This window comes from Melospiza melodia, chromosome 10, assembly GCF_035770615.1.
Source record: "Melospiza melodia melodia isolate bMelMel2 chromosome 10, bMelMel2.pri, whole genome shotgun sequence".
Taxonomy (NCBI): Eukaryota; Metazoa; Chordata; class Aves; order Passeriformes; family Passerellidae; genus Melospiza; species Melospiza melodia.
Genome location: NC_086203.1, coordinates 27,238,492 through 27,254,359, shown reverse-complemented (window position 1 = coordinate 27,254,359; position 15,868 = coordinate 27,238,492). Strand labels below are relative to the sequence as shown.

Sequence of the window (15,868 nt, the reverse complement as noted above, 5' to 3'; positions counted from 1 at the left end):
TAGCTTTGACAGAGCTGAAGTGAATAGATGTTTCTTAAAAGTGTAGAAGCCATGCTTTCAGACGTTTTCCATGCTGGTTACTGCTGGGTTGGTAAAAATGTAAGGATTTCAGGGAGCACGAGGATGAGCCAAGGAAATTCTGTTTTATCTCCACTGCATGATGCAGTAACATCATGAAGGAATATTAGCACCCAGCAAGAACACAGCATGTGCATTACAACCTCAGGATTAGGATAGGACACATTCCTCTTTTGCTGACAGTACATTCAGCAATCCCAGTCAGGATTTCCATCCAAAAGAGTCAAGTCTGAATGAGCCTGGGCATCTGCTGCCCAAAGGATTGGAAAAGAGGTTTGTGTTTGCACAGCTTTAGGGTGAAAAAAAATTCAAGCTTTGTGCTAAGAGTCTTGTGACGCTCTTGGAGAGCTGAAAAAATGGAAAGGTTCAGGGGATAGATACAGTCAGCAAAAGAAACAAATAGAAATCATCATTAAATTTGCCCTCACTCTCCCAGTTCAGTGTTGGAGCTTCTGGTGGGTTTTATGAATTTAAGATCTGACCAGAACTCCCAGCCATGAGGGCAACGTCTTCTCTTGACTGGTACTTCCCTGGGCTTGCTGGGAGCACTGGTTCCAGAACTGCTCCTGCCCAGTCCCTACCCAGGGTGAATTACCCCAGCTCTGGGGAATAATGGACATCAATCACCCAGGACAGTGCAGGGCCTCATTTCCTGCACAGGGGCTGAAACCTTGAAACAGTGATGTGCAAAGACACATTCACAGGTGTCCACATCTGCTTCCCAATTTAAACCTTAAACCCTGGTTCTGCAAGGGCTTTAAGGAAACAATTTTCCAAAGAGGAAAGTACAGGGGAAGGCATTAGAGGCAGAGGATCACCTTCTTGTGACACTGCTCTTTCAGGATCATAGCAGCATCTTCAGACATATAATCCTTGATCCTTGTGTGTTAGAGCTATCATGCAGAAAAGTTTGTTCAAATAATAGCATATTGTTGACAACAAACTAGAAGAGCTATTTAAAAAGAAAATACCGTACAATGCATGCTTAAAAGTGTAAAAAAAAAAAAGCGAATTGTATTTTAAAAATCAGTATTTATCAATAGTCCCAGCTATAACTGGAGATTCACAGCATGGATGCTGAAAGAATGGAGACAGCATGGTAATGAAAAAAGCGTATCCATCATCAACAATACAATACTTACTGTGACCTAAGGTCAGGTTTGTACAGTTACACCAGATGTTAGATTTCAGCCGTTCTTTGAAATGAAGAAACACAATGGTTACTATTCCTGTAGTGTTGTGGATTTCATTAAACAACACGTTTATCTTTCAGCTTTAAAATGTAGAGCAAGATTAGGATATTCTAACATTTAGGTTTCAGAAGGATCCAGTACGCATAATATAAAGTAGGGGGGTGGCTCTATAAAAGAATTACTATTTTGAATGCAACAGCCAGATCTTTCCTGTGGCAAAACTGAGAGGCAGCAAAGGAAAGGGTGAAAGCAGCAGATGCAGTAAATAGCTCTAATGGTGTGGCTGTTTATAAATCAGCCCAGGACAGGGTGTGCTTGGCCCTGGGGATGCCCTGCCCCCTGACACTGCGAGAGCAGCCCTGACTCTGAACAGGGCTTGCTCTTCTCTGTGCTTTAGCTTTTTTCCTCTTTTCTTCCTTCTCAAGCGATAACAGAGGAGTGGGGCCATCATTAGAAGAGCCTGACCTGAAAAGAGGCTGGAATTGCTTAGGGTTTTCTTTGGTCATCCCCTCTGAACCAGACTGGTCCAGCCCTGGCTGCTCTGATGCCTCTGAGCTCAGCCCATTTCCTCAAATAGCAAACATTCCCTTGAAATATTTCCCTTACCTTCTTTATCTAAGTCCCTTTAGCAGTCACTGTGATTTTACATAGTTGTATATCTAATTTATTATACATGCACGTATTTATATATTAATATAGTATACGCTACATATATATATTTATGCATACAGACATATATAAAAATATACACACATATTAGCCTTAAGCAATAACTGCCACTCTGAAATCATATTCTCAGTCATTGCTATTAATCAGGAATACTCACATTCTCAGGCTGAACAGAAGAGACAAAAGACAGGCTTGCAGTAGCTACCAAGAAGCCTTTAGATTATCCTCTCTTCTGTCTTCTTCAGCCCAGAACTCTGCATTGTTTACAAACACCCCCTGTTTTGGACAAAGTAGGTAAGGCAGAGGAGCAAGGTCCATGTCCTGAATTATTTCATTAAAAATTAAAGCTTTGTAAAAGTGTACACATTTCATTAACTTCGCATTGCAGGCTTTGCAAATATTCTAAGGGATGCTAATCTCCTGGCTTTAATTAGATTGAAGGTCTCTTGCAAAGGCTATCATTTTAATATAAAATGAACCATCTTTTAAGCTTTTTGAATTAGAAAACAAGAACTCCCATTTTAGATCAACAGTTACACACTGAAACAAAAGAGGTTTGGATTTTTTGCAAAGTTAAGGTTTTTGTACTACCTATCGTGCAATTGCAGAAGTCAGGCAGTGCACACATTCTGTCTGGAGTATGCTCATAGAATCCCAGACTGGCTTTGGTTGGAAGGTTCCTTAAAAAATTATCTTGGTCCATCCCCTTGCCATGGCCAGGACACCTTCCACCACCCCAGGCTGCTCCAAGCCCTGTCCAACCTGGCCTTGGACACTTCCAGGGATGGGGCAGCCACAGCTTCTCTGGACAACCTGTGCCAGGGTCTCCTCACCCTCCCACAGAAGAATTTCTTCCCAATAACAAATCCAAACCTCTTCATTTTGAATCCATTTCCCTTTGTCCTGTCACTGCATGCTTCTGTAGATAAGGTCTCTCCATCTTTCTTGTAGCCCCCCCAAGAGACCGACACCCCTGTTGACAGCCAACACCTCTTTTACACTAATTCCACCCCAAAACTTCCCCTGGATCAGGGCCTTGCTGGCACACTGGCCCTGTCTTTGTTCCCCTAGCGTGTTTCTGTGCAAAATCAAGTTGAGTCCCAGAAGAATTGCCCATAGTGACCCGAGAGGAGAGGAGCAGGGCACTGCCCCTGGGACACCACAGGAGTGGCCTGGCTGTGAGCATGGGATAAGTTCAGTGCTGGGCTGAGATGTTATCTCCCCTACCAGGGACTGCACTGAACTATTTGAAATCTGCAGCTCTCATCTGCCCCTGTTCTCCTGCTATTATCCCCTGCTAGGAGACGAATTTTTATATTTCTGACCAAGATGCAATCTTCTTTCCCTTATCAAACATAATAGAAAATGCTGTAGTTACAGAATAACAAACTCATCTCCTGGATAGATGTCAATCTATTTTTAAGTGTGGGATCAGCTTGGGAGCTGCCTGTGACAGTGTATCCCTTCATGCCAACGTGGTGCCTCCTCATTTCTTATTTCACTCACCTCCAGCCCCCTGCCTTTGGCACACATTGCCTTGGGTGTTGCTCCTTTTCCCTTTTCATCTGGTTCCCCTCTGCTTGCAAGGGCCCAATCCTGCCTGCTCCCACCTTGCAAGTTCCAGTTTAGGTAAATGGACTCTCCTGCTTTTGTGCTATTTCTTTCTCAGGCTTCAGCCCTGTCTGGTTACTTCCAGCTACGTTCATCCAAGCCCAGAAATTGCTTGTACAGCTGTGCAATTCAGCTTTGCACACTTTGCTGTTGGACTTCTGGACCCATAATACGCTTATAAACAATCTTACTCTGTCCTTTGAGGACCACATTTTGGAGGTGAACATATTATTCATGGAATCATGGAATAGTTTGCATTGGAAGGGAGCTTAAAGCTCATCTTGTTCCAAACCCTGCCATGGACAGGGACATCTTCCACTGTCCCAGGCAGCTCCAAGCCCTGTCCTCCCTGGCCTTGGGTGCTGCTCTGGTAGGGCAGCCTGTACTAGTGCCTCACCACCCTCACAGCAAAGAATTTCATCCTGATATCTAATCCAAATCTGCCCTCTTTCAGTTTCTTTATAGTCAGATTTTGGAATCTGACTGCAGAGAGAGCCTTGCAAAACCCTTTTATTCGTACTTGTGGGGAACAGACACCCAAATCCACTGCTAGCATTAAATCCAGTTGGAATACTAGTTAATTAAATAATGACTTTTTTTCCCTTTCTTTCAGTTCATCATTCATACCAACTGGGTGTACAGACTCTTCAAAACTAAGAGGGCTAAGCTCCAAGTATAAATTTAATTAATCAATAATTATAATTTTTAAACAATCTTGATTTATTAAAAATTGACCTCCAGAAAAAGACCTGACTCCATTAATGTCTGCGTTTAGTTCTCCGCTGCTCACAGTCTTGCTGGGCAAGTTTCCTTTAAGAGCACAAAGTCCTCAATTTCATTTCTCCAGTTCCCTAATTTTGATTCAGAGCCACATCTTTGTTTAAAGGTTTATGTAGATAAACCTCAATTTTGTCAATCTCAATTTTGTATAAGAAGTAGGATCAACTTCTAATTTCCAATGTTAAATCCTACGCTCTACTTTCCACTGCAATATTCTTGAGATGACTGTTCCAGGTTAGATCCCATGCTGGGTTCAACACTTAGAATAAACTAAAGTAGCAGTAACTTCATTTACTCATTAAGAACACGGGTTTGCTCTGAAACTATCTGATATGCAGTGAGATTTCGAAGTTCAGGTGAAGATATGCAACCGTGGCATGGGCAATAACAATGACATTGGGAACTGCCAAAAAATATAAATTCTCTGCTTTTCTATGACTTAAGGACACATAATAATACAAGTAACATTTTGTGATAGCCTGTATATGAAACAGATATGAAAGACCTTCCCAGGGAGTGCCCAGCTGCTTGATAATGGGATGTCATTTAAAACACCTAGTGAGAGGTGAAAACTTATTTGCCACCCTATTTTCTTCAGTATAGAACCTATTGTAAGTGTTCCTGGGGTGGCTGCTACATACCCAAACATCAGCAGAGGATCAGCACAGGGGCTTGAGGCTGCTGGGCTGCCAGGATGCTGCACTTCCCTCCTGAGAGCATTGATCCATGAGGCTGCAAACAGGGTGGTGAGCTCTGGAGAGTTCTGCCTGTAGGGAAAATAAATTTCTCTGGCTTTTCCAACCTCACCTGTGCTGCAGACAACCAGTAACCACAAGCATTGCATTCCCCTTCCTCGCAGAGCAGTGCAAGAAGACACATGCATTAGCACAGCAGATATTTGAATGCTATTAAGAGTGTGAGAAATGGTCATACTGAAGTAAAACCAAAGTCCACCAAGAGCATTGAACTCTGGGGTTTGGTGCCTAGGAGAAGACAAGGTGCACAGAAAACACAGCACCCACTGCCAGCCAGCCAGGGTTAGCTCCCCTTGACAACATCTCACTCTTCACGTGTCAGATTGACCTAAAAAAGCCTTTTCCTCTACGTGCTCTGACAGGTGCTGTATTTGAACAAATGTTAATAGACAGCATATTAACTCTGACGGCTTCAGATCACCGAGGTATGTGTCTGAGTTTGCGTCTCCTGGATAAACATTCCTGACTCTCATCTGCTTTGATCAGTATCACTCACTCTGTGATCCCTGCTCTTCCCAGCGTCGTGACAAATTTTTGGTTCCGTGTCAACATCAATGTCTCAGTGGCTGTAACTGTGGTTGAGATGGGCCACTTCATCTCAGTATCACATCCTGGTGGTTCACAATTGATCTGAGCACACTCTGAAAGTTTTATGAGCATCCCATTGCCAGGGATTTTTACGACCTGGAAAGCGCAGGCACATTTCTACTGCCACAGCGCAGAATGGAGGCCGAGAGGGCTATAGCACACTCAGACCCTTTCCGACTCATATTGCACTTCAAAATCTCTCTTGTTTAACCACTGGGCTGGAAAGCAGGAAGATTTGTGACATTTTTCAGGCCAAAGTAAGACAGCAGAAAAAATTAATTACAGAATTACAGAATCATCAAGGCTGGAAGAGACCTTCAAGATCATCTAATCCAACTGTCAACCTCATACTACCATAATCACTCCTATACCATATCCTAAACCATGTTATTCTAAACATGGAAAACTCCCAATGAACAAGGTTGGCATTACACTTTTTACAGGACTCAGAATCTGACACATATTCAATGGGACTGTTGTGTCTCCTGTGTTTCTGCTACTTTTTTTCCTATTTTCTTCTTTAACAGTAGTAGAATATATATTTGGAAACAGATCCATAGCTTAGCTTCATCAGCTTCAGTAAAGCCATGCTTATTTTGATCATATGAAGTTCTGTCTTTAAATTTTAGAGGATATAAGAAAATGCCCTAAAAGAGCTCTAGACTATACAGTCCACTGATTTTTCTCTGTCTTCAATTCCCCTTGCCCCAAGCTATTACCTCAACCTACTTGTTTGGTTTTTTCTTTCCCCTAGTGACTGGTTTACATCTCAGGTATTTAGAACAAAGAGTATTGTTTTGATCTGTGTTTAAGGCAGCATGTTCTGGAAGCCACTTGCATCATAGTCAGCATTCTGCCTTTTTTATTTTTTTAAATAAAGACAATCCTTATCTGTTACAACCCTACAGAGAGGCTTTTTTTCTTGCATAGAGACAACTGCAACATGCAAAAATTCTAGTTGTTAGAGCATGCCACCTAAAAACTAGGCTCATTTTCAAACCACATGCTCCAATTAATAAATAAAGTCTATTAGTACTGAACTATTGATCAAACATAAGAATCAGGGATTCCAGCATCATCTCTTTCTCTGTAGGCTGCTACCTCCACCAGTCCTTATAAGTTAACATTTGAATTGGAATTATCCCTTGTAATTACATTTATATTAATAGAATTAGAAGGCAAATGCTCTTCTGAGTTTTATCTTTGAGTCATAAACTGAATTCTCACTTCAATCTATTGCGCTTGCACAGAGATTTACTGTATGTGAACCTCGTAGTAATTTTGAGATTGAAACTTGGGCAATTCTAGGGACAGACAAGATCAAGAGACAGATTTGTCTGCTCTCAGGTGGCTGTACCCCACAAAGCTTTTCCTTTTCCAAACCCTTATTGGTTGCTCTTAGCAGCCCTTTCTGTAACCCAGTCCTTGCATCAACTGCTTAGTGTGTACAGAAATGTTTATATCCCTTGAGCTCGAGCCTCCTTTAGTTTCTCTTCATTTCCCTCTCTTAGAGCCTGTCCATTTGTTCTTGTATTTGACACTAGTTTTCTGACATCTCTCCTAGCTATTCCCCTTAGAATCGTGTATAAAATAATGATGTCCACCCTGAGCTTTCCTCTCTTCAAAAAGCACTGACCTAGTTTCTCTGCTTTTACAGTAGAAGTTCTCCAGTCCCATGTCAACGAGGTTGCCCTGACATATCTTAGCTGCGATAGTTATCTCTCTCTTTTAATAATGGCATCCTGAATGGGGATTATTTCCTCTAAATGCATCTTCATCTGTTCCCTGTAGACTATTTCCTTTTGAGTTACTTCTGATTGATCTGTTTTTGGTGGTAGGGCTACGCAAAGATAGCTCTGATCTTTCTATCCAGGGCCTGACCACAGGTGATGATTCCTGTGGACTTTGGCCAGAATTGGAGCCTTTGATAATATATTCCCCAAACCTGTATAAAACACAATGAAAAAAGCCATAGTTTAAATTGCTCTTTCTTATTATTAATGGAGCAGATCCTCAGCAAGAGTAGTGGGTCACTTAAGTCCTTGGATGTGTGCAGAGATGACAATATTGCCTAGTAGCTACAGAATCGTTATTTTTGTACAGCACCACTCACTTATTTTCCTTCGTTTGCACTACATTATTTCTTTTCATTATGTCCAGGCTCACCCTTTTTCCTAAAGACCTGACCCTCCATCATCAAAGTGAGGGGGAGATTTCACCTAGGCTTCTGCAGGCACATCATGAAGGCCTGGCTTTTACTTTGGGTAAGTTTTTAGCATGCTTTGGTTTCTCTTTTTATTTTTTAAATTCACTGCCCATTCCCTTTCATTCCTCTACCCCACTTATTTTTTTATTTATGCTTTTTTTTTTTTGTGTTCTTTATCCTTTCTCATTGACCTCTGACTGACAAAGTGCTCATGGGCTGTAGAAACTTCCCCTCATCACTTACTGTGATGCTGCTGCAGGAACTGGAGCCTCTCTGCTGTCCCTGCAGCCTTTGGCTACAGCACGGCTGCCTGCCTTTGGATTGATGTTTGGCATGGTCCCATCAGGGTGCTGAAACAGAACTCCAGTGCCTTGGGTCTCTTCAGGGTCTGCCTGCTGATCTGAGCTGGGATGGGCTGGATGTGACACTGCTCTGGTTTACGTTTTTGAGCTATCCAGAACGGGTAAGCAATTTTCCTTTCTGATATTTATTGAAGAATGGAGGTGTCCTCCATCACCTGCCTTGCTTCAGCCTCAGAAACTCCTTGCGCCAGCTGGTTGCTGTGTAAGGATCATTTTTACTGCACTGTTGGGGAAAAATAAAGTTGACTTCTGTACAGTTTGTCTAATTTTGTGTGGCAAACAGCAACAGGAACATTTGCTAATTCTGTTTGCACTGGTTGCTCCCTGCAGCAGGGGCCATCCTGCCTGGCTGGGGAGAGGGTGTTGTTTTGTAGGGTGTTAGTTTCCATCACTTGGGATTTGATATTTTTCACAAGTGGGTGCAATCTTGATTTACTGATGTCCCCTTTTTTTTTTTTCCTGCTTTTCCCTAAAAATAGATTGTATCTATCTACCAAAAATGTGCAGCTGGTTGGGTAGTTCTTCCGAGTGCTTTCTGTGCAATGAAGACAGACCAAAATGGCAAAGACATAAATAATTGATTCTGTCCCATTGAAAACCCTGGACTTGTTCCCCAAGCCTGTCTTTCATGTAGATATATTATCTCACTGAGAATTTCTTGTCAAACTATGTTAAGTAAATAAGAGAGGTGAAATATCAGCAACAAAGCTAACAAATGGAGCCGAATGCTCCACTTGAAAGAACTGATCTAGCTGTTTACCATGCTAATCTGAAATGAAATGAAAATGTATGTTTTTCATCTTTTCAGACAACGATCTTCAAATACAGGTAGCTAAGGTCTTTAACAACACAGATTTATTTTTTTTTCCAAGAAAAACCCTATTGTGGAGGTATTTTATGTGTCTGTGTGCCTGGATCAGTGTAGAAACTGAAAAATCTATTATGTTGATAATCTTACCAGACTGAGCCTTTTATCATAATATATTTATAGTTTAATTTGCCTGTTTTATATGTACCCACCTTACTTTCTGATGCCGTGAAGGGGATGCAGGCACTTGTGCATGCTCTGAGGTTTATGCTCCCTTTGCCATACTGAATCCCTTCTCATGGCTGCTCCAAGTCTGTTCCACTGCTATCCTCATGGCCCCACTGTGAGCCCCTTATGAAATCTGGGCAGCAACCAAGCCAGTTAGTTATTAGCAGTTGGTTATCAGCAGCATCTAATATTCGTTGAGTTCCAGTTAGCAATTTCTTGATATTTGGGCAGCCAGGGACTAACTGGGTGTTATTCTTTGCTTCACAGAGATTAAGCTCGCTTTGCAGCCTGGTCCCAGCAGCTTTCCGGAGGGAACATCCTCCCCAGACAGGCTGCACGCTGCTAATTACAAGGGAAATCCTGGCAGTGTCAAAGCCAGTGCCAAAACCTCCCTGATTGCAGCAATGCCGGGATCTCACCAGATGTCTGGATTGTTTATCCATCTGGGGGTTTCTTGCCCGGCTTGTTTGCTGGCCGGCCTTGACCTTGCTGGGGAGCCAGGGCTCCTCGTCCACCCCCGCAGGAGAAGCGTTGCTTCTGACGCAGCTCCGGCCCCCAGCCCCATCTCTGGCTGACGTACCTCTGGTGTTTCCAGCCTGTGACATCCAGGGAGGAAGAGAAGTGTCTCATCCGGCTGTGGCTGTCCCTGCCTTTCCGCTCCTGTCACCCAGACCTGGCACGGGGCTCCCCAGCGACCATCTGCCTCCAGCTCCGGAGGGAGCGCTGCTCCGCGGAGCGCCCAGACAGACAGACCTACGGGGAAAGATGGGTGCGAGCCTCGAGGAGCCTAGTTGTTAAGGAGAGACAGGAATATGCAAGTAATTTAATTTTTCATGCAAAACTCTGCTAGGAACTACCAGACTTTCCAAAATGTATTCCAAAGAAATGCAGAGATAGATTCCCGACCGGCATTAATCAGTGCTGATTAAGTCATGAAGCTACCCAATTTCTGCCTGGTGAGTACTTTTCCTGTCATTGATTTATTGCCTTCCTTAGAAAAATAAGACCTGGGAAATAAAGAGTTCAAGTAAATTTGCTCAGTTACCCAGCCAACTGTTGACTGTGGTACCAGGGATAATAAATGTTCAGGGGAAATTCCTCGTGCACATTCATGCACTGAGGCCAAGAGCAGAGGTGTCCTGTGGGCACTCCAGCCCCTACAGAAGCTGGAGGACACAGCTCAGCTGCAGCAACACATTCAGGGCCTGGGAAGAGCAAGAAGAAGATGGGAGCGGGCTGCCCAAGCTCCCTGGACATCTCTGGGGACACAGCTGATGACAGGTGCCTGCAGACAGCCTGGTGCACCTCTTCCCTCAATGGCAAAGAGGGAAATGTGCTTTTCCTCAGCCTGCCATGGGAATGGCTGCGCTCATGGGTGAGATCCAACACTTGCTACCAGTATTCCTGTTGGTACCTGGCCACCAGGTGCTGTTTCTTTCCTCATGTTTATAAGGAAACTCCTCCGTGTGTATGAATTCAGGCTTGCAGGCTTGGGCTGTGTGGGGGTTATTGTTTTCCTGCAGACACATGGCATTATGGTTAAGTCACTGGATATGCTAACACCACCATCTGGATTTGTTTTTCAAATGACACCACATTATTTGTTAAATACTCTCTACCCCATCTTCTTTAAGATATTTATGAATAATTCTGCAGAGGTGTACATGGGACAATTCTTATCAGCTTTATTTGTTTGACTCACCTGTTTGCCTACAGCTCAATTTAGAGCATTTGTTGCATATTTTCATTAACCCGATATGACAAACTTCTTTCATAAATGCATGAACTACACAGCATGAAGAGTACAGCTGCAAGAGGCCACCTGCTAGGGACAACATGTGGGACTCTCCAAACAACATAAATGTTTTGATTTTGGGGTATCTCTTTTATGACATTACCAATGGATCTGGGCCTTGCAGGAGCTCATCCCTTGGAGAAGACATTAGATCCTTTACAGGATGTATATCACCCATTCCTGAGCAGTTACTAACACTGCAGAACAGAATTTATGACATGGTTAGCAAATCCATCCATTTGCTACAGTAATTTGCTAAGTATAAGAAGGAGCTTTGGTTTAATATGATGGAGCAAAGTGAGATAGCTCTACAAGACACAGTTAAACTGCAAGGAAAGGATTTCTTCACACATGGTCTTAAGCCCTGTCTCCCTTTTGCCTGTCAAAGGCACACAGACCCTTTGTTTCTCATCCTATGACTCAGCTCAGGATGAAAGTCCCTTGGTGTGCTGTAATCATGCTTTCACAGGGCCAGAAGAGGAGCACTTAGAGCTCTATTACCCAAACTGTGCACACACTGACCATACATTTGCTGTATCAGGTGTTTAATGAAAGCTGCCTTGGTACAAACATGAGCCTATTTGCTCGCCAGTGGCTCCTGTCACCAACCTCATTTAGTGACAATGAACAAGAATTATTTTTTTTTTCCCTCCAAACTGGAATATTTACATATTTCAGCCCTGAGGCTCAGCCCACCCCACCCTTTACTCCAGATCTTTGCCTCTGCACCACTGCACTAAATAAATTAACAAGTTATCAACAAGACTGCCAGGCCACTATGGGCTCCCCATTACTGAGGCTGTCATTGCCACTCAGGGCTCTGCTGGAACGTGACAACTTCACAGCAGAAGGTCACTCCCCCCAGTCACTCTCTCACTGCTGCTTGGAGGCAACTTTTCTGAGAAATGATTTGTTATGGTAGAATCAGAGGCACATTTGTTAGTTAATTCATTCTGTAAAACTCAAATGAGATGAAAAACAAGCATAGATCTGACAAATGGCATTTAATTATGTCTGAGCCTAAAATTCATAATACATATTTATGCTGCCCTAAGTCATTTGCAGCCAAGGTCCCTTTTATTCTCATAACTGAGTCCATTTGCTGATATGGGAAGAGGGTGTTGGTGATGGGTTACTCCATGTCCTTTCACTACTTTGTGCCATCCCCTGCTCTGAACAGGCCATGGGCTTTCCCCAAGTTTACAGTGTAGCAATTCTCTGGGTCTTATTATTCCATAGTCTGTACAAGTTATCCAAAGAACTTATAAGTGCCCATTAGTTTTAACTTGGAAGATGAAAATTTCTAATTTCTAATCACATCTTTTCTTTGACTTCTTTGTAGGTATTTGTTTGAGGCTTTGGGTCTTGGAAGATACCAGGACTGCACTGGGACTGTCCCCCTGTCCCTACAGCCTGCCACTGTCAGGAAAAGCTGTTTACTGCAGCAGAGGTGGAGCTGCCTCTGCAGCGATACAAGGAGACAGGGTTAGCACAAGCCAAGTGAAGACACGTTGCACTAATGGTGCAGAGGTTTGAGAGAATGTGCAAAGCACAGGCTCCTGGGAAATGGACATTGTGGCTCGTTAGCACACTGAAGCTCTGACCTAGCAAATATTTACATGCACTGAAGTGCACATTTGAAAGGGCTAAATATACACCTGCTCCCCGCTTCAGCTGCCAGACATCTCTAGACTGCATTTGGTGCAAATGTCTTTGACTCAAAAACATATGCTGCAGCTTTGCTGAAGATGTAGGTGTATTTTTATAATGGTTTAGTGCTGTTATTGTAAAAGGAAGGATTTTTTTGGGTCCTTCTCTCAACATATCATAGAGAATCCAACCAGCATCCTGAGCAATGTTAGACTGGAGAGACTCAGGAAAATTTTGGGGTTCTCCCCCTCTCCAGCTTCCTTTCCTCTCTGCAGAGCCAGGAACATTGGAAATACTGACATGACCATGAGGTCAGCAAGAGGCTGCCATGAGCTGCCACTGCAGCCTGAGCATCCCTGCCTGTGGACCACCTCCACCAGAGACAGCAGCCCCAGAGAGCCTCTTCACCTGATCTCCTGAACAGGAGTCTCTGGGGACAGTTGGCCCTGGCACCTCAGGGAGAAGTGATTTCACAGCTCCTGCCTGCCAGCCCTGCCAGCCCTGCCACCTTTCCTGCTGTGGGACTGCCAGCCTGGGGAGCCCTTTTCACCCTCACTGACATCACTGCTCTGCTGATGCTCTGAGAGCATCACTGCTCTCCAGCCACCACCTCCTCCCCTCTCTCTTGGCATGCTGCCACCCAAACTCGCTGGGGAGCATCAGGATTTTTTGTTCTCTGGTGGGAAATTTCATTTGACCCTTTCAAGTGGGACAAGAACAGATATTAGATTTGTTGACAATGAAGTTTTTTTATCTGAATTCAACAAAAAGGTACAAAGAAAAGATTGCAGCTGTTGAACAAAAGCACCACACCTATTACAGAGTTCATATGCATTTACAAGTGGCACACCAGTGAAGGCTCTCCTCACTCTTGCAGATGAACCCTCCTTCTTCAGAAAACTTGTTAATCTCTCCCTCAGCTCTGCCTGCTGTACATACCTTTGGGAAAATGAGGTGTTTGACTGTCTTGCCAGATCTTGCAATGATAAAACTGCTATTAGCAGGTAAAAACTACATTAAGGTGTTTTATCTATCTATAGGTCTTATAGATGCAGGATGGGACAGCAAGTTAGAACACCAGATACCTCAGGTTATAATTAAATTCTAAGACCACCATTACCCTAGTGAATAGATACTACTTCATGCACATACTTAGAAAGATGAAGAGGTAGACAGAAAAATAGAAAAATAATATCATAGATGGATAGATTTCAGTCAGAAATTAAATTAAATTTGCACTTATTTTCCTGTGTGATAAAGTCACACAGCTACTTAAAAAGTACTATCTAAAATTTAAGGTAAAAAAAATCAACTTTGTCAAAAAGGAACTCAGATTTGGCAATGGAAACTGAAAGGAGCCCCAAATCCCACACAGCAGTTATCTGACATCATACAGCAACTGCACATGGCAGGAATGGCAATAGGGCACCTATTAACTAGAGAAAACCCTGATGAAATTTGTGGGCTTGCAGTCAGTCAATCCTGCAAAAATAGCAAGTGTCAGCCCTCATGCCAGTGAACCAAGCACATGAGAGCAGCATTGGAAAGGACCAGCAAACGCTTTGCAAGCTCACCAAGATGGCCCAGGCACTGGGTCAAGAGTCTGAGCTAAGAGTTAAAGAGAGCATGACCATCCCTGAATTCCTGCCCTGTGGCAGTGCCCAGCACAGCTGGTGAGTGCCAGAGCCCCACAAGCAGCTTTGACTGCTGCCAGTTGGACTTTCCTGAGAAACACAGAGAGCCCAGTCCTGCTGGAGCACAGTTTGTGTTGGCTGCCTTCTCCCCATGGTCCTTGCTCAGGAGATGGAGCAGGCACCAGGCAGGTTCCACATGCTTCATGGCAATGGGTGTCTGCAGAGAAGTGGGGAGCTCCTGGGCAGAGGGAGCTTCCCGGCTCCTTTTTGAAGCCTTGCATTCATGTGCAAAATCATAATTACACTGGCCAAGCAGCCACCATTAGGATTAACTAATAATTTATTCCTAGCACCTCGTCCCTTTGTTAAGTCTCACAAACTTCATTTACATCCTTACATATCCAAGCAACAGATTTCTACCTAGAATAAACCATGGTTTCTAACTTCTAAGCAACAAGAACATGTGCATTACTTGATTTACAGGTTTGGGGTTTTTTTGCTAATCTTAGATTATCTTCAAGATCTTGAGAGCTGTTACAAAATTCAGATGCAGAGTGCAGAACTCACCCTCTAGGTGCAAAGCCACAGGTCCCCTGCTCCCAGGATATTAGAGATGCCTTTCTCACCTTGCTGGATTCCACATGCAGAGCTCTAGGTGCACCACTGAGGCTCTGAGCTTGAGGTCCAGAGCACTTCTGTGGACAAGTGGTGCCATTCAGCAAAGCCTGCAGCAAAACCATGGAAATTTTTCATTGACTTCTGCACAGCTCAGCATTTGCTTTGCACTAATGAATGAAGTAAATGTTCAGCTGATTACTTCATGCAGCTTCTACTCCCAGTATTAAACCATTGCTTCATTCTCTATTCCTGTACCTTTACCAAATAGTAGTAGATTATTTTTTGGGATAACCTCATTTTCCTTCCTTTCTTCCGTTGCCTTTCTAAGGCAGATCTGGAGCTGGCAGAAAAAAGAAAAAGGCACAACCAATGAGCTAGACCTCATTAGAGCATAAAGGGATTTTAGGCTCCTTCCTCATCCCAAGTGGATTTAGCAGTTTCCTTTTATTCTTTAACATTGTATTATTTACACAGCTGCTCCACGAACTTTTTCTTGTTATATGCTTATTTATTTCTTCCTATTTTTTAAAATTTTAAATTTCTCTCTTTGGATTTTAGAACAGCACCAATTTATTTTTACCACTTAAAAAAATAATTTGCTTGTAATTAAACCTGCAAATCTAATAGTGCCTAAATGTAAGAGTGACCTCTGTTTATGAGGGGGACCCAGGAGCAGGTTTTGAAAGCTGAACCACATCATTTCACGATCCATAATCAGCTTTTAGGGGTTTTCTATTATTATTTCAAGGACCAGGTGTCTAAAAAGGTATCATTTTTCTCACCAGCTTTTGCTGGATGTTTTAAAAAAGGTATTAATGCAGCTGTACAGGTTATAGCTGAGTGTGTGACTGCCCGCTGGATTTACACGCACAATTACCCCAAAAGCACACAAC

At 43.2% G+C, this 15,868-nt stretch overlaps 1 long non-coding RNA gene across 1 annotated transcript; it reads right to left on the bottom strand.

The window, feature by feature from the left end:
* Positions 1-103: 103 nt before the first annotated feature.
* On the bottom strand, positions 104-10,025 carry LOC134422338 (uncharacterized). Its single transcript, XR_010028791.1, has 4 exons — positions 9,859-10,025; positions 4,973-5,098; positions 2,098-2,216; positions 104-1,274 (listed from the first exon to the last, which is right to left on the bottom strand). It is a non-coding gene; the product is annotated as an uncharacterized LOC134422338 (long non-coding RNA).
* Between the last annotated feature and the right edge of the window lie 5,843 nt (positions 10,026-15,868).